At 36.3% G+C, this 27,984-nt stretch overlaps 1 pseudogene across 1 annotated transcript; it reads right to left on the bottom strand.

Moving 5' to 3' along the window:
* Window positions 1-7,540: 7,540 nt before the first annotated feature.
* LOC311602923 (SH2B adapter protein 1-like) lies at window positions 7,541-9,447 on the bottom strand (annotated as a pseudogene). The gene has a single exon. The product of its transcript is annotated as an SH2B adapter protein 1-like (transcript).
* Between the last annotated feature and the right edge of the window lie 18,537 nt (window positions 9,448-27,984).

Genomic DNA, 27,984 nt, shown 5'->3' with positions numbered 1-27,984 from the left:
GGTCTTACTTCAATAGCCTATATGCCAGAAAATATGAAAATCTAAAGGATATGGACAATTTCCTCGATAAATTCCACTTTCCAAAGTTGAATCAAAATCAGGCAAACAAATTAAATAGTCCTATATCCCATAAGAAAATAGAAGTGGTCATCAAAAGTCTCCCAACCAAAAGGAGCCCTGGGCCAGATGGATTCAGAGCAGAATTCTACCAAACCTTTAAAGAAGAACTAATACCAACACTCTTCAAACTATACCACAAAATAGAAACAGAAGGAACTCTATCAAACTCATTCTATGAAGCCACAATCACATTAATACCTAAGCCACACAAAGATCCAAAAAAGAAAGAGAATTTTAGACCCATCTCCCTTATGAACATAGCTGCAAAAATACTCAATAAAATTCTCACAAACTGAATACAAGATCACATCTAAAATCTCATCCATTATGACTAAGTAGGTTTCATACCAGGTATGCAGGAGTGGTTCAATATAAGGAAATCCATCAATGCAATTAATCATATAAACAAACTGAAGAAAAAGAATCACATGATCATCTCTTTAGATGCAGAAAAAAAATTCGACAAAATCCAACACCCTTTCATGTTAAAAGTCTTAGAGAGTTCAGGGATACAAGGCACACACCTAAACATAGTAAAGGCTATATGCAGAAAACCTATTGCCAACATCAAGCTACATGGCAAGAAACTTAAGTCAATGCCACTGAATTCAGGGACACAACAAGGCTTCCCACTCTCTCCACTGATCTTTCATATATTGCTTCAAGTCTTACCTACAGCAATAAGACAGCTAAAGGAGATCAAGGGAATACATAAAGGAAAAGAAGAAGTTAAAATTTCCCTATTGGCAGATGATATGATAATATATATCAGTGATCCCCAGAAGTCAACCAAAGAACTCCTATAGCTGATAAACATCTTCAGCAAAGTGCCTGGATACAAAATTAACACATAAAACTCAGTAGCCATCTGGTATATAGATGACAAATGGGCAGAGAAAGAAATTAGGGAACCACTTCCTTCATAGTAGCCTCTAACAGTATAAAATATCTGGGTGTAAATCTAACCAAGCAAGTGAAATACTTTTATGGGAAAAAAAACTTCAAGTCTCTACAGAAAGAAATTGAAGAGGATATTAGAAATTGGAAAGATCTCCCATGCTCATGGATTGGGAGAATCAACATAATAAAAATAGCCATCCTACCAAGAGCAATCTACAGATTTAATGAAATCTCTATCAAAATACCAATACAATATTTTACAGAATTGGAAAAAAATCAATCCTCAACTTCATATGAAAAAAAAAAAAACCTCAGGATAGCTAAATCAATCCTATGCAATAAAAGATCTATTGAAAGAATAGCCATCATTGATCTTAAGCTGTACAAAAGAACAACAATAATAAAAAAAACTCATATAGAAATAGGCCAGTTGAACAATTGAATCAAACTGAGGACCCACATATACATCCAGACACATATGACCATTTGATTTTTGACAAAGAAGTCAGAATGATACAATGAAAAAAAGAAAGCATTTGCAACAAATGGTGCTGGTCCAACTGGATGTCTACAAGTAAAAAATGCAAATAGATCCATATTTATCACCCTGTATGAAACTAAATCCAAGTGGATTAAATACCTCAATGTATAACCAGGCACACTAAATGTGTTAGAAGAAAAAGTACGTAAGACCGTAGAACTGATTGGCACAGGAGACAAATTCCTTAACAGAACACCAACAGCTCAGGATCTAAGATCAACAATTAATAAATGGGACCTTATGAGGCTGAGAAGCTTCTTCAAGGCAGAAGACACTGTCAGCAGAACAAAGCAACAGCACACAGATTGGGAAATATTTTTTACCAACACTACATCTGACAAAGGGCTGATATCTAAAGTATATAAAGAACTCAAGAAATTAAACACTACCAAACTGAGCAACCCAATTAAAAAATGGGGTATAGAACTAAACAGATAATTCTCAAAAGAGGAATATCGAATGGCTGAGAAACACTTAAAAATGCTCAACATCCCTACTCATCAAGGAATTGCAAATCAAAACAACCTTGAGATTCCATCTTACACCTATCCAGTTAGTGAAGATCAGTAACTCGAATGACAACACATGCTGGAGAGGATGTGGCGAAAGGGGAACACTTCTCCACTGCTGGTGGGAGTGCAAACTTGTTCAACCACTCTGGAAAGGAATATGGCACTTACTCAGAAAGTTGGGAATAGCTCTACCCCAAGATCCAGCTATATCACTCCTGAGCATATACCCGAAAGATGCCTCACCATGCAACAAAGACATTTGTGCAACTATGTTCATAGCAGCCTTATTCATAATAGCCAGAACCTGGAAACAACCAAGATGTCCCTCAAATGAAGAATAGATTAAAAAAAAACTGTGATACATCTACACAATGGAATACTATTCAGCTATTAAGAAAAAGGAAATCTTGAGTTTTGCTGGCAAATGGATGGAATTAAAAATGATCATCCTAAGCAAGATAACCCAGACCCCAAAAGACATGCATGGTATATACTCAATCATATGTGGATTTTAAACCAACATAGACATCCTAGGAGAGACTCCACCAAGCAGGATATAGGGGCAGTTACAGAGACTTAAAGCTGGACACTGGACAGAGACCCGAATATGTAGTGTGGCCCAGTCAGGCCACAGAGGAAGAGGTCATATATAGTACAGGGGATACTAGATAAACCAAGATCAGATGTTAGGGTAGGAGAGCTCTCCTATCTAAGGACTAGTGGAGAGAGGGAAAGGGAATGAGAGAGGGGACGGTATTGGGGGTAGATGAGGGAGAGGATGGAATCAGGAGGGGATGAAAGAGGGGGCCACATTTGCGATGTAAAAACTCAAACTAAGGAACAATCAGGTAATTTATATTCCTAATCCCACTACATGGGAATAGTTCTGAGACTGGCAGACATATAAATGTATAGGCACAGAGAGGTGGACAGCTTCCTGGATATCATTGTAGAAAACTTCTGATCCAATTTGGACCACCATTGCAATCTCCTACTACATCTAGAATCTCTCAACATGTAGAAACTGAACTTCAAATGCAATCCCTAGATTGCTTAACCATTTTCTCCAATTTTGGGCGGCCCATTACAAAGTATTATGTGCCCAAATTGAACCTGAAGAAACCTTAAGAGAACGATGCCCCATCCTCCCAAGAGGGGGGGAGTTGTATATGTTGCTGTATGCTCACTTGATTTACAAATGCTTATTCTCATTGGGAGGTGGTTATAAGTCATTATTGGCCTTATACAGAGGAAAAATTAGGGGAAATGCAGGAATGCCTCTCCTTGCCTTTATCTTGCATACGTAGGCAAGGAGATGGGAGCTGAAAAGAAAGAAAGGGAAATGTACAAACATAGAGGGAGGATAGAACAAAAGCTAGATGATTGGACCTACGCCTTAACTCAAGGCCTTAATAGTTACTTATAATGAAGGTTCTGTCTAAGTCATTACTATAGAGTTTAGTATATTGATAAAAAACATGGGCATGACAAATACTTGCCGATTTTAACACAAGAACATATATCCTAAATCTAACAGATAGATATGACTCTATCACTATATGAGGTAAAATAGCTGAATAAGGTCTTCAAAAGCCTCAGAGACATACAGAATATGGTATTTAAAGTTGTTCTTACGATCCTAAATTTCTTTGACAACAAGAAAAGTTAATTCCTGACAACACCAAGCCAACCTCAAAGAAGATGATGAGCATCAAAGAGCCTCCTTGTGGACATTGCTTCAAAGGTGGCAAAATAACCACTGGGCAAAATGTTCTCTTTCCTGCCAGAAACAGAATCTGCCTAAAAATAGGCAAATTAGATGCAGGCAGGCTGCACTCTGCAAAGTCAGGGTAAACAAGTCCTCAATAGTTCCTGCCCTGCAAATAAGTCTGGTAGAAATATTAGGCCAGAAAGCTGAATATGAGGCTCCAACTTTATAAAGTGTATTCGGTAACTGGTCAGGCAGTAAACTGTATTAAGTCAATTTGTACATTTTGGAACCTGCTAACCCACTCTGCTGGTTCACTCAGGAATTTAAGTTTTATTCCTTCTTAAGTCTCTGAAGAGGCATTGAACATAAAATTGTGTAGTTTTATGACCAAGTTTAGCTGGTGAGTGGACAAGATCGTTTTAGATCAAGATAAAGAAGTTAAGCTATTAGAGTTGAGATAGAATAGATGTTGAATCTCATTTGGAAACTTAGACCTAACAAGACAGGAAAGAACACTTGCTTCAAATGAAATGAATGCAGATGGCCAAATCACTATGAACAGAACATATATAGGACTCATTATTGTCATGGTTGTCACATGGTTCACCCTGCTGTATGTAGATTGTTTTATACTTGTGTAATAAAATAAAAGTATAAAAAATACACACACACACAAAGTGCACACACAACAGTTTTCTTTTATGTCTGGCTTCTTTAGGATTATATAATAATCTCCAGTTTCCTTTATTTATATGCACATGTCATATTCTATTATTCTTTACAAGCTTACTGAAAGGGGCTGAGATGGAGAACACATCAAAGATGTATGTTTTATTCTCTCGTTAGCATAGTACTGGAAAATCTAGTTAAGATATTTTGGCAAGTAAAATAATTAGAAAGCATTGAGACTAGAACAATAGATATGAAATTAGCAACAGTTCAGGCTAAGTTAATTGAGCATATGTTTAAAAATTTAAATTTCACTACATACCAAATTGATATAACACTTAACATGGTACAAACTAAAAATATTTGTTGCACTTTTAAGTACAACCAATCACTCATCAGTAAGTGAACTTAAGGAAGCAATATCATTAAAGTAGAATGAAATGTGATTCATAATAAATTTAACCAATAGTCAATAGAACTTGTACTAATAAGTAGAAGTCTAACACTCCAGCCATTTATGGGAATATTGTTTTTAAAGAAATTAGCAATATTTGAGCAATTCTTATAAAAATGTTATGCATTTGAAAGAAATTAGCAAACAATTCCCCTAATCAATTTAGTAATGGAAGGCAAAAGTAATAGTCAGATGACTGACACAATTTGTAGGATGTATTTTAAGAAGGAATGGTGAGCATAATACAAATCACTAGTTTGTACAACTGAAATTATTATTGGAGTAGTATATGGATTTTGTATCAGTTGAAGCTATTGCAAAAAAAAGTTAATTTGTATCCTAATGATCAAGAATAATTAGTTCAAGTCTCTTCTTGGTACCTATGAGCATATACAGGAGGACGATGTCCCCTTCAGTCACAGTCAGGGGAGGGAATTAAAGGGAAATGGGAGGGAGGAAGGAATGGGAGGAGACAAGGAATGGGATAACAACTGATATGTGCTATGAATAAATTAATAAAATATATTTTTAAAAAGAATAATTCGTTAAATTTCCTCACCAGAGTCAATTGTTTTGTTTTGTTTCTTTGTTGTTTTTTATGTAGCCACACACATTACTTTTAATATATTTACATTCTCAATGAATCACTCATGTATAGCTGGAATCTTTTAATCCTTATTGTGAAATTCTACACAGATGTTGCTTCTGCACATCTCTATATTACTACAGCTATGATTTTCAATTTTCAATTCAGTGTCTCTTTTACCTTCTTTTTAATACCATGCTGTTTTTTATTCTAAACACTTATGTTATTTTAATATTGTCTACAAACTTCTTTTTATTTATTTTTTCATTTTTTGAGATAAGATTTCTCTGTGTAGCCTTGGTTGTCCTAGACTCACTTTGTAGACCAGGCTGGCCTCTAACTCACAGCAATCTGCCTGTGTCTACAAATTTCTGAAGTACAGAATTTGAGGAAATTTAATTTAATTTTCCAATTCTTAACATAGTGTTTAATACCATGTAACATTTCAACAAATCTATGTTGAATAAATGAATTAATATCTAGATTAGATAGCTTAATATATAAATAGTATTGGAAAAGAAACAATGTTTTTTTCTTATACATTTTGTATCAAATTAATCCCACCAAAGTACACCTCATGGACACTCATAAAGCAGAAAAGAAAACCTATATATGGTCTGTGGCTGCACAGGGAACTTGTCCAAATCATGCAGTTTGTATTTTATGCACAAAGTTTACATCTTAGTTGTTACATTTCAGTTAGCAAGAAGCAGAACTACAGAAGCCTAGAACCAAGGATAGTACATGTAGGGACTTCCCTGGAATTTCAAAGTACCATTTTGAGGGACTAGTTAATTTGCTTCATTTTGGCAGGTGTTGGATCCTATATGCTGCGTTTTAAGAGGGTAATAGTGAACTAACATGGCATTAGTTGTACTAAGTTCTGAAAGCCAGTTACAATACAATATTAAGGTGTTCAGTGCCAACTTTATTTATTTAGTCAGAAGATTATAGAGATCATTGATTGGAGTTCCACACTATGTCAATATATCAGTCATTCCCTATTCTACATACCAATCTCACAAAAGGGTTTCTCATATGAAGAGGAGGGTTGGTAGAAGTTTATGAGTTATTCCTAGTGCAAACGACTTTGTACAGGTTATGTATTTTCATGTCTCCAGTGCCTTGAAAAGTTTCACATCAAGCAGCTCATGAAGAAACATCTTTTACACAAATAAACAATTAATAAATAAATCTGCATATAAAGTTTGTATCATTGTTTATGTAATCATAAAAATTACTTTGAAAGGATTAATGTGGAGTATACTGTAAACCATTTTTTTTTGAACTAAGACAAATCTTTTATTTGTTTATGCTTTTCCATTTTGTTTAGAACAACAACAGCCTTAATATAACTGGCAGCCCTTCTCCCTCACCCTTGCTTGGGTTGGAGGTTATTAGTGGGGAAATAGCCCCCAGGGATGGATCTGACCATAAGAGCACCTGAGTTCTTGGCCTCTGGGTGAAGGTACATGTAATGTAGTAGCTGGGAATTTTACAGCATTCTTGAACCTCTACTTGTACCAGCATACACACCCTTGGCTGACAAGGGTCAGGAAGCATGTGGGGATGGGACTTCCACTTTCCTCTGTCTCCCTACCCAGCCAAGTCTTACAAGTTAAGGCTGGGAGCAGGAAAATAGGAGGTAGGCAATATCTCACACAAAGGAGTGCTGGTTATTAATGTCTGGTGGAGTGAGATAGCCCCCTTCTCTGTTGCCCCCTAGTGGTAGATACTGGAGCTGCAACATTAAGGATTCCTCCAAGTCCCCACCAGAACTAGCACCACCCTGACCCTCAGGACCCAGTGCTATGGCCTCTTCCAGCTCAATCATTGGAACTTACTCAGCCACAGGGATCAGCTTCTCCTGGAACTCTCCACCCCCTGTTTTTTCTTTTCTCTTGCCTCTCTTTGGCCGCTAGGCCTGAGGCTGCCACCACTTCAGATATCTTTGAGGCCTCTTTTATCCCAGGTGTGGGGTATCTGTCCATGGAAGTTGTTCAGGGAGCTTGGCTGGACCAAGGGAGGCGCTCCATTATAAATTCACTCACTCTGAAGGGCAGGAGAGTGGAGGAGGTATCAGAGGGGTACCATAGGTCCTCCTTGAACACCCCTACATGGCTCCCAGCCTGCTCCTGACCCTGCTCCCTGCTGTTGGAAGGACACATATCTGACAAGTTCAACATGACTGAATCCTCCAGACTACAGAGGAATGGAGTGCTGAAGCATATGGAAAATGGATTCGAACCACAGATGTTGAACATATGACATTGACCCTCTTCATTCAGTGACAAGCTCAGGTACTTGGCCTTCCCTTGGAAGTTGAAAGTCAGGGAATATTCACCATGTCTTGTCTCACTTTGACATACCAAGAACACACTATATGAGCCAGGTCTTTCTTCCATCACTAACTGGGCAGTCTTGAGAGAGCATGCCCTGGAATAAAGGATATTTTGAGAGGGATTAACCCCTCACCTCCCTGTGACTCCTGCTGGAACAGAAATGACCTTGTGACTTCTTGGAGTATCTAGGGCAAAGGAGGGTTTTGATAGGGGATGAACTGTTCCTGCTAGGGGCCCCTCCTCAATAGGAATGCCTGGAGGAGGAAACAGTTCCATTGAGTCAAAATGGGAGGCAGCAATAGAGTCAGAACTAGAGGCGAAGACCACTGATGACTGGTGTGAGAGGAACCCATATGCTCCATGCGACAGGTGGTCATTAGTCTCCCTGGGTCCTAGGAGCAGATACTGGCTGGGCAGTCTCTCTTAACGATTCAGATAGGGCACCTCCAGGCTATCTATGTGTCCTTTGTGAAGAAGGAGGTCCCAGGGCCCAAGAGAAGGATGATAGGACAGGGGCTGGATTTAGGCACTCTTGGATGTCAGACATGAAGTGTAGCAGTTGTCTCCAGGAAGTAATCTGAAGGGCCTTCTACCTTAACCACAAATGTGTTCTCCAGGTCATGCATCTCTAGGACTACTGTTGTGAGGACATCAATAATAGTAGAGCAGGGGATGCTCGGTCAGAACAGGGATGCCTTAGGTGGTGCAAAGAACTCCAAGCAGCTTCCTCCTCCTTTGCCTTCACTCCAAAGCACTCCAAAACAACACTTCTGCCACTGAGGCTTTCCTCCTGCCTCTGAGGTCAGCCCAGTTGCCACTCCTCCATGACCAACTCCTGCTGGGTCACCAGCAACCTCTTCAGCCCCCTGAAACTCAGCAGTTCTTCACTCTGTACCATTCCTGCTCTGTCTTTCAAGGTTCTCCCTTCAGGACTTAATCTGAGCCTCTCAAGTCCATCTCTCCCTAGGGGCAGTGCCATAACTAGACAATGCCTTACCAACTGTCCCAGCACCATCAGAGGAGTTGGAGTAGGCATTTCCACCTAGAACTGGAGGGCCTAGCTGGTGAGGGAGAGTTAACATCCCCTACCTCCACTACCACTGTAGGATGCCTCATACAGAACCTCTGACTGAATGACTCACCGAATGAAGGGAAAGGCTTTTCTTGAGGATGGTGTTGAGGAAGAAGAGAGTGAAGAAGGAAGTGTGCCAGTCAGGTCCTCAGAAGACCCAGAAGGGCCCAACACTGCCAGGGGCCCACCCACCCTGCAGATCTCAAGGTCATGTGACAGTGAGACATCCAGAGCAGGGCTCAATGGGGCCAATAGAACTGAAAAAATTGAACTTGAGGCTCGGGCCACCTCAGCTTCGAAGTGATGCAGGAAGAGCTCAGCAAAATGGCCCAAAAAAGCAGCCTCTGCTCCAGGCTTTGAGTTTTGTCAGTGTGAGGCCAGGTAGAGGCAACAATGGATGGAAAGTTCTAGGGTAGCAGCCCTTACATGGGACTCACAGAAGACTTGCCAGCTTGTGGGAGTAAGGTTGGCAGCACTGGCAGAGAAGGGAAGGCCCCATCCGCTGGGGGAAGGAGGACCATTCATGATGGGCCCCAGGAGGAAGAGAAGGGGAGCCTAAGGGGAGGGCCAGCAAAGAGGGAAGCTGCCAGAAGACATGGGGTGCACAGGAAGAAAGAACTGCATCTCCCTCGCTTAGCTCTGATGGTGTAAGCAGCCGTAAATCATCTTTTGAGGTCCTATGTTGCTAGTAATATAAAAGTGTCATTCATATACTCATGTGTCAGTGACTTATTTGAGCATCATAGATTTCTGACTCACTTTGATTCAAGTTAATTATGTTGACCTTTTAAATCACTCAATGTCATATCCAGATGAAATAATATAAATCATATTTTTGTTTGCTTTATTATGATTTCTATTGTTTCTAAAACGGTTTTGCTATTTTTAAAATTTGTAATTGTTTTTAGTGATTGACTTTAATCCCTTCTCAGCATTTTTGAGGAACTTCAAGAAGATACAATTCTTGAAGAGGATAGAGATAGAAATAAAGATAGAGATAGAGTTATTAAATTTCAAGTATAATAGAAATGACTTTATTACTTTTAATTTCTTGAGATAGTGCCCTTTCAATTTAATATGATAAAAATGACAAATTAATAACATTTTCTCATTTAGAAAATTCAAAAGGTACTTAGAATGAGTAATCTGAGCTGTTTAAATAATAATGACAATTAATTTTTATGAAGTAATACAAGATATAAAACTAATGTTTGTCAGTTTTAAAAATATTTCCTATCCTAGAAGTGATGTGATTGCTCATATAAAATGTAATTAACTAAGATCATATTAGGAAGATATGTAGTTGGCAAGAAATATATCTGTTTTGCTTTTGCAAGATGGTTACCAGTGTCCCTAGGTATTCCATTCTGGCACTATCCTATTATATTTGAAAATTTATGAGTATAGTATTAAAGAAAATACAGTATTTTTTAAATTTGTTGTTATAAAAACAAAGAAAATATGTTTAAATTGAGCTATAAGTCATTTAATATATATATATATATTATATATATATATATATATATATATATATATATATATATGCACTTTATATTTTCCCACAAACATGAAACAGATACTAGGTTCCAGACATTGAAATAATTTTTAAATATCAATATTCCATCTGCTAAGCAGATGATAAATGAATGACAATAGATCCAGTATGAACTAGATTTACAAGCAAGTTCTCTGTAGACTTTCTAAAAATAACCATTCTCTCTTTAACGTATTGTCACTCACAAGGCCAAATTTGAAAGTCCTCTTTTCATTAAGACTGGCACACTAGGGCACAAAAGACAGCTCAGAGGCCAAAGGACTGGCTGTTCTTTTAAAAGACCTCAATTCAATTCCCAACAACCATGTGGCAGCTTTCAACCATCTATATTGAGATCTGGTGCCCTCTTCTGACATTCAGTAAAACACTCAGAACACTCAATATATAATAAATAATAAACAAATAAACCCTAATAAAAAGAATGATACACTACTATGATTCTAACATTAATAAGTATGACTTTTGATACGTGGGAAAATAAGTTAAAGTGTATAACATTAAATTTATTTCATTTTATTTAATTTATTTTCATGTGTTTCAAATGCATGTGTTAAATGACATATCCATATATGCCCATATACAGTGTTTTGTGCTCACCCACACAGATATGTATATGGACCAAGATTTAATATTAAATTTCTTCCTAAATAATTTATCCTGTTATATTTTGGGTCAGATTTTCTTACCAATTCCTGAACTCACAACCATTTCATGCCATCACCAGAAGTTCCCTTAAATGTGCCTATCTTAGTCCTTAGTATCAGTATAATATGATTATATCACTGTGAATAATACATACTGTATTTATTATATTATATATAAATATATGTAGTTTATATGTATGGTAGTAATATGCTAGCAATATAGAATTTATAAAAGGGATGAGAATCTTCATTTTATTCATTTATTTATGCTTTCAATAAGCAAAACATACTGTGGACATTGAGGGTATAATCCTAAACTTATGGAATACCTCAACAAAACTCAGGTAATTTTTATAACCTCATCTAGTTCGCAATTTTTTTCCCAGAAATTGGTGAGGCTTGTTTAAGTTCTACTCTTTCCCCTCTCAAGACCTTTATCTAGTTGGTTCACTGATAGCTAAACCTTTCATCTCTATGTATTTACTGCTTCACAGCATTCTTATAAATTGGAATACTGAAAATGCAATGTACTCTTACACACCCTTGCCATCCTGTCCTGAAATATGAGGCTTCCAAACATGCAGTCTGAATATTCATGTATCAGAATACATAAAGCTTGTTAAACAGGTCACACACTTCAGTCACTATTTATTCATCATGCCTCCATCTTCAGTATCAACTGTTTTATTTTCTATCTCAATTTCATACTTTTGGGGTAGAAACTACCAGAACAAAATATTTCAGTGATTGTACTTGGTAATGGTTGCTTTCTGTACTCTATATTATTGTAGGGGCTTTGTCTTTCCAAAATAGAAAATGGATTTACATCTCATTTTTTCTGCCACACTACAGTTCACTGAAAGAGAATTTACTCCCACAAATTTATTTTTCTTTGGCTGCTCCATAGAGTCACATTCAAGCAAATGATGTCATTTTCAAAGATTATTTGTAGATATTCAGTAAAAGCTCATGACTAAGTGTTAAGACTAACAAGCTGGTAGCCTTTGACATATTCAGATATTCTAAAAGTCATCTCAGTTTCCTATTCATGAAATTTAATATTTTCACAAGGCATTTTATTTTATTTTTGTTAGTTAAGGCTATATTTTAAATAATTTAAGCAAAACCATATTTTTGCTGTTAAAACAGATGCTTCTGGATGGATTTACGTAAGCAAAGATTTTTCTATTTAAAACCATTGAAATACATGTCAAGATGATTGCAATAGGAAAGGAATTTTACTTAATTTTCCTAAAGCAAAATGGTTTACTGGTTTTAACTGTGGCTATGAGATGAGATGAAGGGGTAGGAAGTAGAGGCTATGAGAATAAGGACAAGTAATGCATGACAGAAGAGATCAGGCAGTTTCTATTGTCAATTTGTTTTTGTGGAAATGAGCATTCTACTTTCCTATAAGGACTTGATGTAAGTGACTTTTACATTTTTTAAATCACATTTCAAAGAATGGCTACAAGTTATGAGAAAAAGATATCACTGTGGTCTAAATAAGGTGTCTTTTTTTTGTGTGTAAACATTTCGTCCCTAGTTAATGACCCCACTTATGATGGCCTAATTTTGATTTTTCTGAAGAAAGTAAGTCCCCGGTGGTAGATTTAATAGGTCGTGCACCATTTACAACACACTCTTTCTTCATCATGCTTTGGTATAATGTATTAGCTCTTAGGTTGCTCCTCTAGTCATGCCTGCCTCTTAACATGCTTCCTAATCTTGACTCTGATGGGATGTTAGCACTTAGCACTGTGGAACAGGAAGACCAGTAAGTTCTTCTTTTATATGTTTCATCAGTGTCTTTGCACAGTAATAAAAAATAAATAATTCAGAATTTGATACTAGAGAAGGTGCTGTTGCTGTGACAGACCAAACCATACTGTTTGGGGGAGGAATGTGGAAGACTATGGAATTTTAGATAGAAAGAAATAGTTAACATTAAGCAGATCCTACAAAGCCCTCATGTGGGAGTCTAAAAGATAATGCTGAGAGCAAAGCAGATATAGATATTCATTTAACAATATTTCAGAGAGAATCAAAGACTTTAACAAGACCTGGAGTAGATGACATCCATGTAATATCATGGCAAATAATCTGGAATCATAGTTTGAAAATCTTTCAAAGTACTAAACTGAAAAGAAATGAACTATTTCTTTTACAAAAAGACTTTCAAACCAGTTAATATTGGATGCAGATATACAATGAAAGATGAAATTAAATAGAGCAAGTGGTACAGTTTAGCAATAAAAAGAGGCACGAGAAACTGGATGTTATTGGCAAGGTTTGGGCTGAAGGAGGAAAGGAGATTAGTGTGAGGCTTTCTCTGTGGTGGAATAAAAATAAGGTGGCCCTAAGAGAAAGACACCATCCAGATAAGCATTCAACTTCTAAAATGAAAAAATCTACAATATTTTATGCTTCTAGAAAATAACAAACAAAAGCTACTGTAAATATGATTCTGTAGCCATCAGAGGGCCAGCCTCCATCCCAAACTGACAGCCAAATTTAGGAATGTGTTCCCTATGATACACACTGTAGCACCACAAAACATGTTATAGGTAATGGACCATGAAAACTCTCTCTGAGGTTTCAGAAACATCTGATGACAGACTGTGTGTGATAATAGTGTCCTTGCATAAAGTTTTGAGAGGGCAACATGTCCTGAGAGATCATTTCATCAAGTTGTGAAGGTGAAGCCTGCATTTCTTGGAGATGTTAGAATTGTTGCAAATTTTACAGCTATGAGATGACTTTGATTTGCTACCTGTTAGAGTTGCTAGAGAATTTAAATATCTGCCAAGAAGAGCTATGCCAGACCGAAAAAAAGCTATACCGTGTAGGCAGCAAAGCTTGAAGGAAAGAACCATTTAAATCCCCTTACACTGGAAACAGAGCTACAGACTTTCTTTCTTTTTTTTTCTTTTCTTTTCTTTCTTTCTTTGTTGTTGTTTTTGTTGACTTTCAGTCTTATTTTAGTTTGGTGTTTCTTCACTATGCCTCAATTTTTACCTTTTAGATTGCTTATACATAACAAGTGCCATTATATCTTAATATTGGAGTAATGGAATTTGCTTGTTGGTTTTACAGAGGTTATAATTTAGAGATAAAATTATGCCTAAGAAGAATATTTGGATTTCTAATATGTCATAAATTTGTTACAGACAATTATAGATTATGAATGTGTTTGAAGTTGGACTAAATGTACTCAGCATTTTGAAATTAATGTACGACCAAGGGTGAATGAATGAGTCATGGTAGTTTAGTGATATTTTCCATATAGTTTCACACATTTGAATTGTTGCTTGACCGTTACTGGTAGTGTTTGAGGAGGTTTGGAAATATGACTTTAATGAAGGGACTATGCTACTGGAGGCAGCATCCCTTGAGGTCATGCCTATAGACCACTGTCTCCACTTTATATCATGTATTCTACACATCTGGGAGCCATAAGTCACAGTAACTCCTTCCACTTGGGTTTTTGTTGTTGTTGTTGTTGTTGTTGTTGTTGTTGTTGCATATACATGACAATTCTTTTCAGCAAACAATACTTTTGGTTTATAAAGCTGAAGAGAAATGGGGGATAGTTCATACCTCACAAGAAAAGAGAACTAACTTCCAATTGAACATTTTTGATACATGTCTTCAGGGACTAAGGAGACCAGGAATCTACAGTCATGAACAAAGTAAACTAAAGGGGATATTGATGTTAGCCATAAGTGTCTTCCTCTATATACTCTCTGTACACATAAGGTTATTATGTAGTTTAAATTCTGATTTCCTGTTTAATGTTGTATAAACACTGCTCCACAATTGTTCCCCAGTTATATCAATACAGCAGCTTACAGCCAATTGATGAACAGGGACGAGAATAGGGCTGGACTTCCTGCCAGTGAGAGGAGGAGGAGTTAGGAAAGGAAGCAGGTATTCAGCCATGGGTAGAAGTCCAAGGGAGATCAGGAGGAAGGAGCTGGAGCTGAGGAAAGCTACAAATCACAAGTATTGCTGCGATAATGGCTGGGAGTGAGACAAAATATCATAGAGGGCTAAGAAGAGACTTAAAATGCTTAGATTGTATTGTGAAGCCTTGTATTATAAGAGTTTCAATTATTTGTGTGATAGCTGGGTTAAGAAACAAGGTAAAAGAAACAAATACTATTTTATAAAAATAACTTCAACAACTCTCTGAAAGGTCTGAAAATAAAATGACATATAATGAAACAAAGAATCTGAAACTTAACATGTTTAATTAAAGCAGGAAAGATGTTGAAATGAGATGTTTGAAAAAACAGAGAATATGTTATCCCTTTGCAAACAAGAATATACAGTTGAAAATAACAGGAAGAAGCAGCTAATCTAAATCTTACATTTTTGGTCTAAGATATGTCATTATTATGCAGTACCATGAAATGTTGAGAAAAAGAATAGCAGGCAGTGAAAATCTCTTGTGTCTGACCTCTTTTGAGTGTCAATAGAGGAATTAGAAGAAAAACCTAGGGAGACTAATTAAATTACTTATAGATAATCCTGATGCATGATATATACTCTCTTGTAAGTAGATATTAGCCCAACATAGATGTCCTCTGATAGACTCTATCCAGTTGGGTATCAGGACAGAAACTGGGACTTACTGCTGGACTCCCAGTGGAGTAATAAGCATGGTATAGATAGATGAATGGTGGAATGGAAGGACCCAGAAGGTTCAGGAGCCACATCAGACCATGAATGCTGGTGAATCTGGACCCAAGGGGGGGGGGGAGTGTTGTGCAAACTGTTGTACCAAACAACTACAAGGCTTGGAGTAAACCTAGACCCCTTCTTCAGATCTAGGCAATAGACAGTTCATTCTCCACAGTTGTGAGGAAAGCAAGGAATGTCTCTGACACGAACATGCATGTCCCCAATTTGATCATTTCCCCTTTGTCGGGAAGCCTGGCAGCACACAGAGGAAGGGGAAGAAGGCGATTCAGAAGAGACTTGATAGATATATCTATGTCATAGGGAAAGAGGTCGCCTTCTGTCAGAGGTCTAGGTGAGGGGAATTGGGAGTAAGAGAGAGGAAGCGTGGGAGCAGGAAGATACAAGTAAGAGGATAGCATTTGGTATATAATGTAAAAAAATTATAGTAAATTAAATCTTAAAAATGAAAAAAAAAAGAAATGCAAGTCATAATATTCTTCATTTAACTAAAAAAATAAGGTAAGTGTAGAACATGGAATCTGGGCAACATGTATCATTTCTAAGAATGTATTTTAAACTGTTCTAGATTAAAAATTTCCGAAAAAGGTGTATAAGCACAGTGAATATTAAGCACTACATGACTCAATTATACAGTTAATTTGATTGATTATACTAGTGTTATTATTATGTAATTGGACATGATGATTTAATAAACCTTGGTAGAAATTCCTTTTGATAATATATTAAACTGTTATCCCCACCTCTGAACTCTGGAAATAAAAAAAAGTTTAACTTAAATTAGCATAGACTATGTATACAATGTCCTAAATTAACTAGGAAAAAGTTATTTTCTAAGTCATAAGTCATTAAAGAAAACTACATATTGTTTCAAGAGAACGTATTGATATTGCTCTTTGTTATCCATGGGCACTAGATAAGTTTAAATAGTTAAAATGACTGTACACTTTGGTTCCAGAAAATTGTGAAACCAAGCTGAAACTGTGAAGCATCTTTCTTTCTTATCTCTGATTCAATAATTGCATGAATATTAATAAAGTAACAGAATGCTTTTTGAATAGATTTGAAACCTACTCTACACACACACACAAAAAGAGTTGCACTGGATGCTTGGTCAAAATTTCCTCCTTCTGGAAAAGTTATTGGCTATAAAAGAAAGAAAACTACTGTTACTTTGTTGCACAAAAACAGTTATCAAGCTGCCTTTTAAATATTTATATCCATATAGAATGTTACTGTCAGCCTGTGTAAGAGAAACCTCCTTTTGTAGTATATGGAGGATAATGCATTTAATAATCAAGACTTATAATTGGTTGAAATGCTGAAAATAAATAACTTCTAAGTGTATAACCATATAAAAGAAATCTAGAATACTCTTTACAGTACCCAACGGACCATGGGAAAGATGAATAGGACAAAAATCTAAGAAGTAAAGAATGGAATGGAACACTACAAAATAATGTCTCTGTGCATGACATGGCAATTAGAATTCTAGTTCGACAAACATGCAAGTAAAAGGGAGTATTAGGAATGGGAAGTGGGTTTGGCGAGAGGGATAGCCACTAAAGAGTAGGCTCACAACCAAAAATATAAGGAATGGCAAGAGGATTAAAGAAGTTGATATAGGGTAATATGATCATTTTACATTGGATGCATATGTTTGACCTGGGTCCAAGCTCGCCTGTGGTCTGCACTGTGCAGGACACTACTCACCTAGTGTTGTCCAGTTCTTGCAGTCTGACTCCCAATCTACAATCACTTATTAAAGAGAAATGGTTTTTGAATATGACTTGTCCTCTAACCTGCACACATATCTACACATGTGTGTGCATGCATGCATACACATGCATGCACACACACACACACATACACACAAACACACAGACACAAACACTTGCATACACACTTGCATACACACACACACACACACACACACACACACACACACACACACTGCAATAAATATTCTCCCTTGTGATTTCCAGTTGAGGAAGTGGTACATCAACCCAATCATAAAGCCTTTGACAAAAAAAAAATCCTGTTTATAAGAAAAGAAGTGTAGGAATAAAGATGAAGCCAAGAATGGGAAAATGGACAACTAATGACTGGCCCAATATGAGCTGTATCCCATGGGAGAGAGCCAACCCCTGGCATACTACTAATGATAATCTGCTGTGTTTGCAGAAGGAGCCTAGTATAACTGTCTTCTGAGAAGCTTCATCCAGCAGCTGATGGAAATAGATAGAGATACTAATGGCCTAATAAGAGGCAGAGCTCTGGGGGTCTTGTGAAATAATGAGGGCAAAGATTGAGGTATCAAGTATACTACAAGAACACATACAGAGTAAACTAATCTGACTAATCTGGGCTTATCAGAACTCACTGAGACTGTATCACCAACCAAAGAACTTGCATGTGCTGGACCTAGGCCTATCTGTAGCAGATTTGCAGCTTGGTCATCATGTGGATCACCTAACAATTGAAGTAGGAACTGTCTCTGACTCTGTTACCTGCCTTTGGATTCCTTTCCCCTAGCAGGGTTGCCTGGGCAGGCCTCAGTGTGAGAGACTATGCTTATTCTTGCTGGGACTTGATGTGTCAGGGTGGATTGGTACCCCTGAGTAGGCCTCTTCATTCACTGAGAACAAAGGTGAGGGAGTGAGCAAAGGGAGCTGTGAAGATGGCAATAGGAGTAGAGGAGGGAGGGTGCTGATATCAGAGTGTAAAGTGATTAATTAATCTGAATCAATGAGCCATCTCTCCCACATAGGTATTATTAATTGTTGATCTTAGAGCCTGAGTTGTTGGCATTCTCTTCTGGAAGTTGTCTTCTGTGCCAACAAGTTCAAAGCCCTTCTCCATTTTCTCTCCTATTAGGTTCAATATTTCTAGTTTTACATTGACATCATTGATCTATTTGGACTTGAGTTTTGTGCAGGGTTATAGATATGGAGTGATGTTCATTGTTCTACATGCAGACATCAAGTTAGGTAAGCACCATCTTTGAAGATGCTTTCTATTTCTATTCTTGGTATGGTTTTGGCTTCTTTGTCAAAAATCCAGTCACTGTAGGTATGTGGTTTTACTTCTGGGATTTTTATTTGATTCTATTTATAAAACTGTCTGATTTTTGTGCCAATACCATACAGTTTTTATTATGATGGGACTACCGGAAACATAATTATTAGTAGAGCTGAAATCAGAATTGTGTCATGAAAGGTACAAATCATTTCTATTGAGAGGCCCGAAGACACCTAGGAATCCATGCCAGGGAACTGATACCCAGAAGATGACTCTAAGAGCATTCCTTTGTGAAATGTCACATATGTGACTTGTAGCAGGGAGAAATCCTGATGTTTTTGGAGGGAACTTATAAACTGAGCCCTGATATTTCTGTTCCTGAAAAGCAGAAAAAAATCTCGAGGAGTTCCAAAATGGCAGCACCTACCATGCAGTGTATCTGACCTACTGCACAGAGACCAGGGACTGGATTGGGAGCCACAGACTGCAAGAACTTGGAACACTAGGTAATTGGGGTCCTGCACAGTGCAGACCACAGGCTGACTTGGCCATAGGCCAAACACCAGCCCACGGAGGACCTGAACTCACTCTCCAGATTTTGGAATGGAACCCACCTATGTACTATAGCCCAGGCACAATGAAACACTGGAGCTCCTAGCCTGTGGTAGTCTCAGGGAAACAAGAGGATCTGTGCTCAGATACCCCCACCCACCCCACTCCCATCCACAAGGAGCCCTGGAGGCTGCCCATGATGCCTAGCAATAGCATGCACACACAGTCTGTGTGTGTCATGCTGGAGCCAGGCAGCTGGCCTCAGTGGACCAAGCCTGCAAAATTGGGATGATAGAACATGGCCAGAACAATCCCCATGGCCCAGCAGGAACTGCCACACTCATGGGAGAAGCTACACTGCTCTGAGTGTCTGGAGGGGGGTCTGAATTGTGGCCACAGCTCAGTGGGACTGAACATCCTAAGCTGCATAATCTAGAATGGTCCACTATCTAGACTGGTCTGCTATCTAGACTGATCCAGGCAGGAACCTGTCTGTGGACCAGGGCTTCTGGGCCTGGGCAATTTGGCAGATAAAGCCACAGTTCCCATGGCCTGGCAGACTTCAACACTCCACTTCTACTGAATGAAAGTCATTGAAATGGAAATGAAGCAGAGAAATAATATCATTAACCAACACCATGAATCAAATGAATCTAACAGATATTTACAGAACTTTTCATCCAAACACAAAGGAATTTACTTTCTTCTCTGCACTGTATGGAACTTCTGGAAAATTGACCATATAGTAAGTCACAAAGCAAGCCTCAACAGATACAAGAATATTGAAAAAATACCTTGTACCCTATCAGATCAACATGGTCTAAGGCTAAGCTTCAACAATAACAGAAATAAAAAAATAGCCTATGCAAACAAAGAAACGGAAATAACTCTCTACTTAATGACACTTGAATGAGGGAAGAAATAAAGAAAGAAGTTAAGAACTTCCTGAAATTCAATGAAAATGAATGAACAACATACCCAAATTTGTGCGATACATTGAAAACAGTGTTAAGAGGAAAATTCATCCAACTAACTGCCTTTGTAAAGAAATTGGAAACATCCCATCTAGGTAAATTAATGACACATCTGGAAGCCATAGAAAAAAAAGAAGCAGAAACACCCGAGAGGAGTAGTCATCTGGAAATAATCAAACTCAAGCCCAAAGTCAATAAATTAGAAACAAATAGAAAAACTCATAGAATCAACAAAACCAGGAGCTAGTTCTTTGAGAAAATCAACAAGATAGATAAACCATTAGCCAAATTAGCAAAAATGCAGAGAGACGCTATCCAAATCAACAAAATCAGAAATGAAAAGGGAGACATAACAACAGACACTGAAGAAATACAAAGAATCATAAGATCCTATTTTAAAGGCATACATGCCACAAAATTTGAAAATCTAAGGGAAATGGACAGTTCTCTTGATTGATTCCACTTGCCAAATTAAATCAAGATGAGCTGCAAATTAAATAGTCTTATTTCCCCTATAGAAATAGAAGCAATAATTGATAGTCTCAAAAAAAAATCAAAAACAAAAAACAAAAAACAGAGGGCCAGATAGTTTCAGAGCAGAATTCTACCAGACCTTCAAAGAAGAGCTAATATCGATACTCTTCAAGCTACTCCAAAAGAAAGAAACAGATGGACCTTTACCAAATTCATTCTATGAGGCCACATTCACATTGATACCCAAACCCAACAAAGACCAAACCAAAAAAAAAAAAAAAAAAAAAAAAGGGAATTTCAGACCAATTTATTTTATGAACATTGACACAAAAATACTCTATAAAATACTCACAAAATGATTACAAGAATATATCAAAGATATCATTCACCAAGACCAGGAAGGCTTCACTTCAGGTATGCAGGCATGGTTTACTATAGGGAAATTCATCAATGTAATTCACAATATAAACAAATTGAAAGAAAAAATCCCACATGATCATCTCCTTAGATGAAAAAAAAAAGTGTTTGACAAAACCCAACACCTATTTATGTTTAAAGTTCTGGAGAGATCTGGAATACAAGGCACATACCCAAGTATAATAAAGGCTATATAAAGCAAGCCAATAGCCAATATCAAATTAAATGAAGAGATACTCAAGGAAATACCTCTAAAGTAAGGGACCAGACAAAGCTGCCCACTTTCTCCATATCTCTTCAATATTGTTCTCGAAGTTATATTCAAAGCAAAAAGACATAAAAAAGAGATCAAGGGGATCCAAACGGGAAAGGAGGAAGCCAAATTATCCCTATTTTTAGATAATATGATAGTGTACATAAGTGACCCTACATTCCACCAGAGAACTCCTATAGCTGATAAAGAACTTTAGCAAAGTGGCTCGATACAAAATTAACCCAAAAAATTAGTAGCTTTCCTATATACAAATGACAAACAGGCAGAGAAAGAAATTAGGAAAACTACACCCTTCACGATATCCACAAGCAATATAAAATATCTAGGAGTAACTCTAACCAGGCAGGTGAAGGACTTATTTGACAAAAACTTTAAATCTCTAAAGAAAGAGATTAAACATGACATCAGAAGATGGAAGGATCTCCCTTATTTGTGCATCAGGAGAATTAACATAGCAAATATGGCCATCTTACCAAAAGCAATTTACAAATTCAATGCAATCCCTATCAAAATACATACAAAATATTTTAAAGAAGTTGGAAGATCAATTCACAACTTCATATCGAAAAACAAAACCAGAATAGCTAAAACAATCCTATACAACAAAAGATCCTCCAAAGGAATCTCCATACCTGATCTCAATCTGTACTATAGAGCAACAGTAACTAAAATAGCAAGGTACTGGCACAGCAATAGGCTGTGTGATCAATGGAATTGAATAAAAAATCCAGAAATGAATCCACACACATAGGGTCACTTGATTTTGATAAAGCCTAATCTATTCCATAGAAAAAGGATAGCGTATTCAACAACTGGTGCTTGTCTAACTGGATATCAATATGCAGAAAAAGGCAATTGGACCCATATGTGTCACCATGCACAAAACTCAAGCCCAAGTGGATTAAACATCTCAACATAAAACCAGAGACCCTAAATTAGTTAGAAGAAAACATGGGGAAGAGCCTTGAACACATTGGCACAGGAGACAACTTACTGAACAGAACACCAACAACCCAGGCCTTAAGGTCAACAATGAATAAATGGGACGTTATGAGGCTGAGAAGCTTTGTAAGGTAGGAGACACTGTCAACAGAACAAAGTGACAGCCTACAACTTTGAGATTCCATCTTACACCCGTCAGAATTGCTAAGATAAAAAATTCAAGTGATGCCACATGCTGGCGAGGATGTGGAGAAAGAGGAACTCCTTCATTACTGGTGGGAATGCAAAGTTGTACAACGACTTTGGAAATCTCTCTGGTGCTTTCTCAGAAAAATGGAAATATGGCTTCCTCAAAACCCAGCTATTCCACTCCTTGAAATATATGCAGAAAATTCTCTACCACATTACAAGGACACATACCCAACTATGTTCATAGTAGCCTTATTCTTAATAGTCAGAACCTGGAAACAGCCTAAATGTCCCTCAGTAGAGGAATGGATAAAGAAAATGTGGTACATTTACACTGTGGAGTACTACTCATCTATTAAAATCAAGGAAATTCTGAAATTTGTGGACCAATGGATGGGACTAGAAATGATCAAAATGAGTGAATTAACCCAGAAGCAGAAAGATTCACATGGTATATAGTTACTTATAATTGGGCACTAACCCAAAAAGCCTGTCCCACAAAAGTCATCATTTACCAGGAGATTGGGATAGATATGAGGACATCCTACTGAGACTCTAGGTCAGAGAAATATAGGAGATCGGGAAATAGAAGGACCCAGAGGGTACTAGAAACATACAAGGAAAACATTATATGTTTTTATCAGGGCCCACAGGGTTCTATTCAAATTACTGCACTAACCAAGGACAATAAAAGCAGTAAAAATCGAACACCTACTCTCATCTAATCAATGGACAGGACATTCTCCACAGTTTTTTGGAGAGTGAGAACTGAGTCTGACATAAACTCTGGTGCCTCATATTTTACTACCTCCATTTGGTGGGATGGCCTGATGGTACTCAAAGAAAGAATAAGCAGACTTGATAGCCTATGACCATATAGTTGGAGAGGAGGCCCCCCTCAGTCTTAGACCTAGGGTATAGGAAAAGGGTGAAAGCATGAGGAGGGAGGAATGGGAGGAAACAAGTGATTGGATAACAACAAATTAATAAAATTAAAATTAAAAAAAAGAATGCGACTTCTAATTGAGGGGCAGATAAAGTCATGAATCAGAGACAGATTTTACAATATGCATCAGAGATACAATACACCCAACTCTCTCAAGAACAGGACAGGAATGAGAGGCTCCTTAAAAGCAGATGGGGGGAGAAAGAAATGTGTTTTAATAGAGTATCTTATGAAACTAGTTTGCAGAGAAAAGAAGCTAGACACAGGTGAAGACTAAACAAGCCAACGAATGAGAAGGATCAGAAGAATAAAATGTATCACCAGAATCAGTTTGAAGATAGTCAGAATATAAGAGAAGCCAGTTTGAATCAATCAGCTTGGTGAGGAGTTTATTCAAGAACTGCAGAGTTGTACCAGCCAGTGGGATTTAGGTAAGAGCAAGAAATGATTGGGAATTCTTCTCATCTCTTCTCCTCATATGAGAAAATAAAAAGAATATTTAAATTCTATTCATTTAGCAGAACAGTATTACATTTCCACTAGGTCTCTGGTCTATCTAGTCTTGGGCTCTTGACTATCAAAGCAGTGTCAGCAATAAATTCCTTTCATAGAGTGGGCCTCACATTTAATTAGATATCTCTTGGTTACTTCCACAAGCATTCTGGCAATATTGCACTAGAAGAAATAAAATTGTAAATTTCAGGGTTTGTAGATGGGTTGGTCTTAAGTTCCCTCCTGTGATAGTGTGTAGAGTACTTTCCAATTCATGAAAATTAGTTAGTAGTTGGTGACTGCTATAAGTAAAAACTATTGTCTTCATGGTGAATGAATTATATACATGCAATCTTCAGCAATAAGGCCTTAACATCAGTTTGTGCAGAGCAACCAATAACCTTGGAAGTAACCTTAGCTGTTTACGGGTTACCATAGGGGCTCTTTAGTTACTTCAGTTACAAATCTTTCTAATTAATGATAGTTTATCTATTTGCATTAAATTTCTTTCTTTTTATTAAATATTTACATATTGGATGATAATAACTGTGTTGGTGATATTTTGATATTATAGTATTTTATAGTTACTACTTGGTACAGTCATTAAGAAAATGTCTTCTTATTGCTTTATGAACTTCATCTTTATTTCTGCTGTAATAAGTCTGCATTTCAAGAAAGTCTAGCAAAGTTAATAAATTTACTAATCAATTAAGAGAAATTGCACTTTTAATTACTTAATACAGAAATAAAATGAAGAGAGTTCACATGTGGAAAGCTTACAACTTTGTGCAAAAATGTCATGTTTTTACTTCTAAAAATATGAGTGGCATTCAATTATAGCTTTATATTTTATAACAGTGATTCTCCACCTCTGGGTCACAACCCCTTTGGTAATCAAACAACCCTTTTACAAAGTTCACATAAGACTACCAGAAAGCACAGATATTTACAACACAATTCATAACAGCAGAAAAATCAGAGTAGTGAAGGAGCAACAAAAATAATTTTATGTTTGGGGCCCACCACAATATAAGGAAGTATATGAAAATGTCAGACCATTAGGAATTTTAAAAGACATCGTTGTACTTTGGTTATTTCTTGAGATATTTAAATGTACTTATTCTTTTCTCCAGTGCCATATAATGTGCTATTTACTTCTATGTAAGCTAAATTTTTTTAGTGTATTCCTATTCCTCTGGTTATATGAAGGTCATGATAGTGACATCCACTGGTTGGCTTCTGTTGATTGTCACTTGTTGTAATTTATTTTCTACTTTGAGTCTTAGTGGTAGTTTGAGCAGTATTCGCGTCTTGAAGTTACTGTTTGGGACTCAGTCCCTTATAACAGTTTTATTTTGCTTCTTCTATTATCTCAGGATCTTTGTCATTCAACATATTATTTTTATGGTCTTTTTCCTTTACTAAGAAATCCTTGGGTATTTTATGATATAGCACCTCTACCTCCTAAAGGGTGAAACTCTCTCATGTAAAGCTTTGAGAAAAAAAGCTTTAATTGGAAAAGTACTAACCTTCCCACAACTACATGGACACTCTAAAAAACTTTTTTTCCAGTTGAAAAGTAGAATTTTTCTCTACTATAATAAGAAATGAAGCACTATTATAATTTTTCTGTGTCTGTTTCTAAATATTTCCCAGGATTTCTATTTACTTAGTTTGATATTAGACCACTGCTCATCAAAGAATCATGTTTTCTTGAGCTGTGTGAATCACTGGATTTCTGGAAAATTGTGAGATAAAAATAAGTCCTCTATTCCATCCATGTATCCTTAGATATTGTACATCTCTGTTCTATAATAATCATTAGGATTGATTTTATCTGAGTTTTATAGAGAAAAATTTAATGAAATAAAGGATTTCTTAGAATGTGTATCCAAAAAACTGACACCTCAGTGTATCCAGTTAAGAACATAATTATTATATGTAGACACACATAGTACTTAATAAATGTCTGGAGAAGTATTACTTCTGTCTTCTGTCAGGAATCAGAAGGAAAATATTCAGAACTGTGCATTTTAAAGGTATATAAAAATGAGACAGATAACTTATTTTAGCTAAATAAAATTTTTATTTTTAATATTTATTTTAATATTTAATATTTTATTTTAACAATTATAGTCAGGGAAACTAAAGTTCTGAATAAAGATATGCAAATGAACTTCTGCAAATCACTGTTTATGTATATAGTCAGAGCAGGAATGTGTGCTATGCCTCTATTCTGAAGCAAAACCTGTACATCTCTAGATGAAGGGTGAAATCTGCAAGCTTAGCAGCCTCCACAGCTGCAGCAACATTTGGAAAATGAGTCAGGCCTTGAGTAATTATCTTAACATTTCCTAGTAATCATTAAATAACTCAATAAACAATCAACATTGACTACATAATTAAAAATAATTTACAACATTTCAGCCCATAATTTGGTAACTAAAACTGGTGCTTTATGCAATTTTATCATCATAGACATAATATTTCAATATAAACTTTCTCATTATCATCTTTCTGATTGAACTTTCCCTATAACATCATTATTGATATTTTAATAATCACTATGAAGCAAGATACCTATGTTGTCATTCAGTGCTAATGCTGTCCTTATAATGTATTTATCCTTTGTGAAATAATCTTAAGTGATGAATAACTTGATAGCATAGGGTCTAATTAATAGCGAAAACTACATTTTTTGAGCAGTGTTTGCTATATGAATTCTTATGTCCTCATTTACTGATAACTTTGATAACTTAGGTAATTGACAATAAGGATAAAACAATTTAACAAATAGGAAGCAAGCAATAATAGTTCATTCCCTAAGACAGTAATTCTTATAAGATGACATTAAAATATAAAAGTAGGCATTAGACTGAAAATGTTTGGAAACACATTTGTGTGTTTATACATATAGACGGTAGCTTTTATGAATATTTAATTTGTCTGTGTTTTAATTTCACAAACGTGATAAACAAAACATTGATTCTCATAGGGGGAATGTTCTTAACATATTTTTGACCAACTTAAAATACATTTTAAAAATGTTGTCATTCTTTTCTTCAGTGCTTTAGGGTTTCTGAGTACATTTTTACACAGAAAATTATGTTCCAGATATCCACTTAATTTGAAAAAATATCTTTTAGACTTCAGAAGACTGGGCTCACTTACAAATGAATATTGAAAATAGACTGTTGTGTTGTCTACATGAAATTAAAATATAAGAGTCATTTGGCTTGTATTTTATATATAAAGAAATACATCCTAGGAACATGATGTAGGCAATTTGATATAATATACAAGATGCAGAAAATTATATGATCACTCATTCTCATATAGACTCCTTTTCCTCCAAAATTGGTAATGACATGAATACAAACGAAACATACCCCAACAATCAAAATGATAAAATGACAGAAAGAGCAATCTTACAGCATTAAGATGCTTCCATTGATTTTTCTTATTAAAAACATAATTATTTTAATATGTATAAATTAATTTGTTTTACTATTATTTGCATTTCATTAAACCAATTATAATAACTGAAGATCATATCATTTTGAAGTTTTTGTTTACATCTTAATGAACTTCATCAGATCTATTAAAGGACTATCACAGGTCCTTATTAGTTGTGAGGAGGCTAGGATCTATCACAACACACAGACATCAGTGACACAATCAGGGATCTTGTTAGGATATCTTGGGTTCAAATCTGGACTTATAACTGGAAATTTTCATTTCTCAAAGATCCTTAGTTAATTTACAAATAATGATACATGTATAAATGCATACTCTTCCCATCTGTTAATTTATTCTACAGTAAACCTCTATAATGATTTGAAAAAGAATTGCCAGAGCCTTGCTTTCCTATTAAATCTATGGGACTTAATAAT

Source organism: Acomys minous, assembly GCF_964271855.1.
Source record: "Acomys minous genome assembly, chromosome: 8".
NCBI classification, from domain to species: Eukaryota; Metazoa; Chordata; class Mammalia; order Rodentia; family Muridae; genus Acomys; species Acomys minous.
This window is presented reverse-complemented; position numbering and strand designations above follow the sequence as displayed.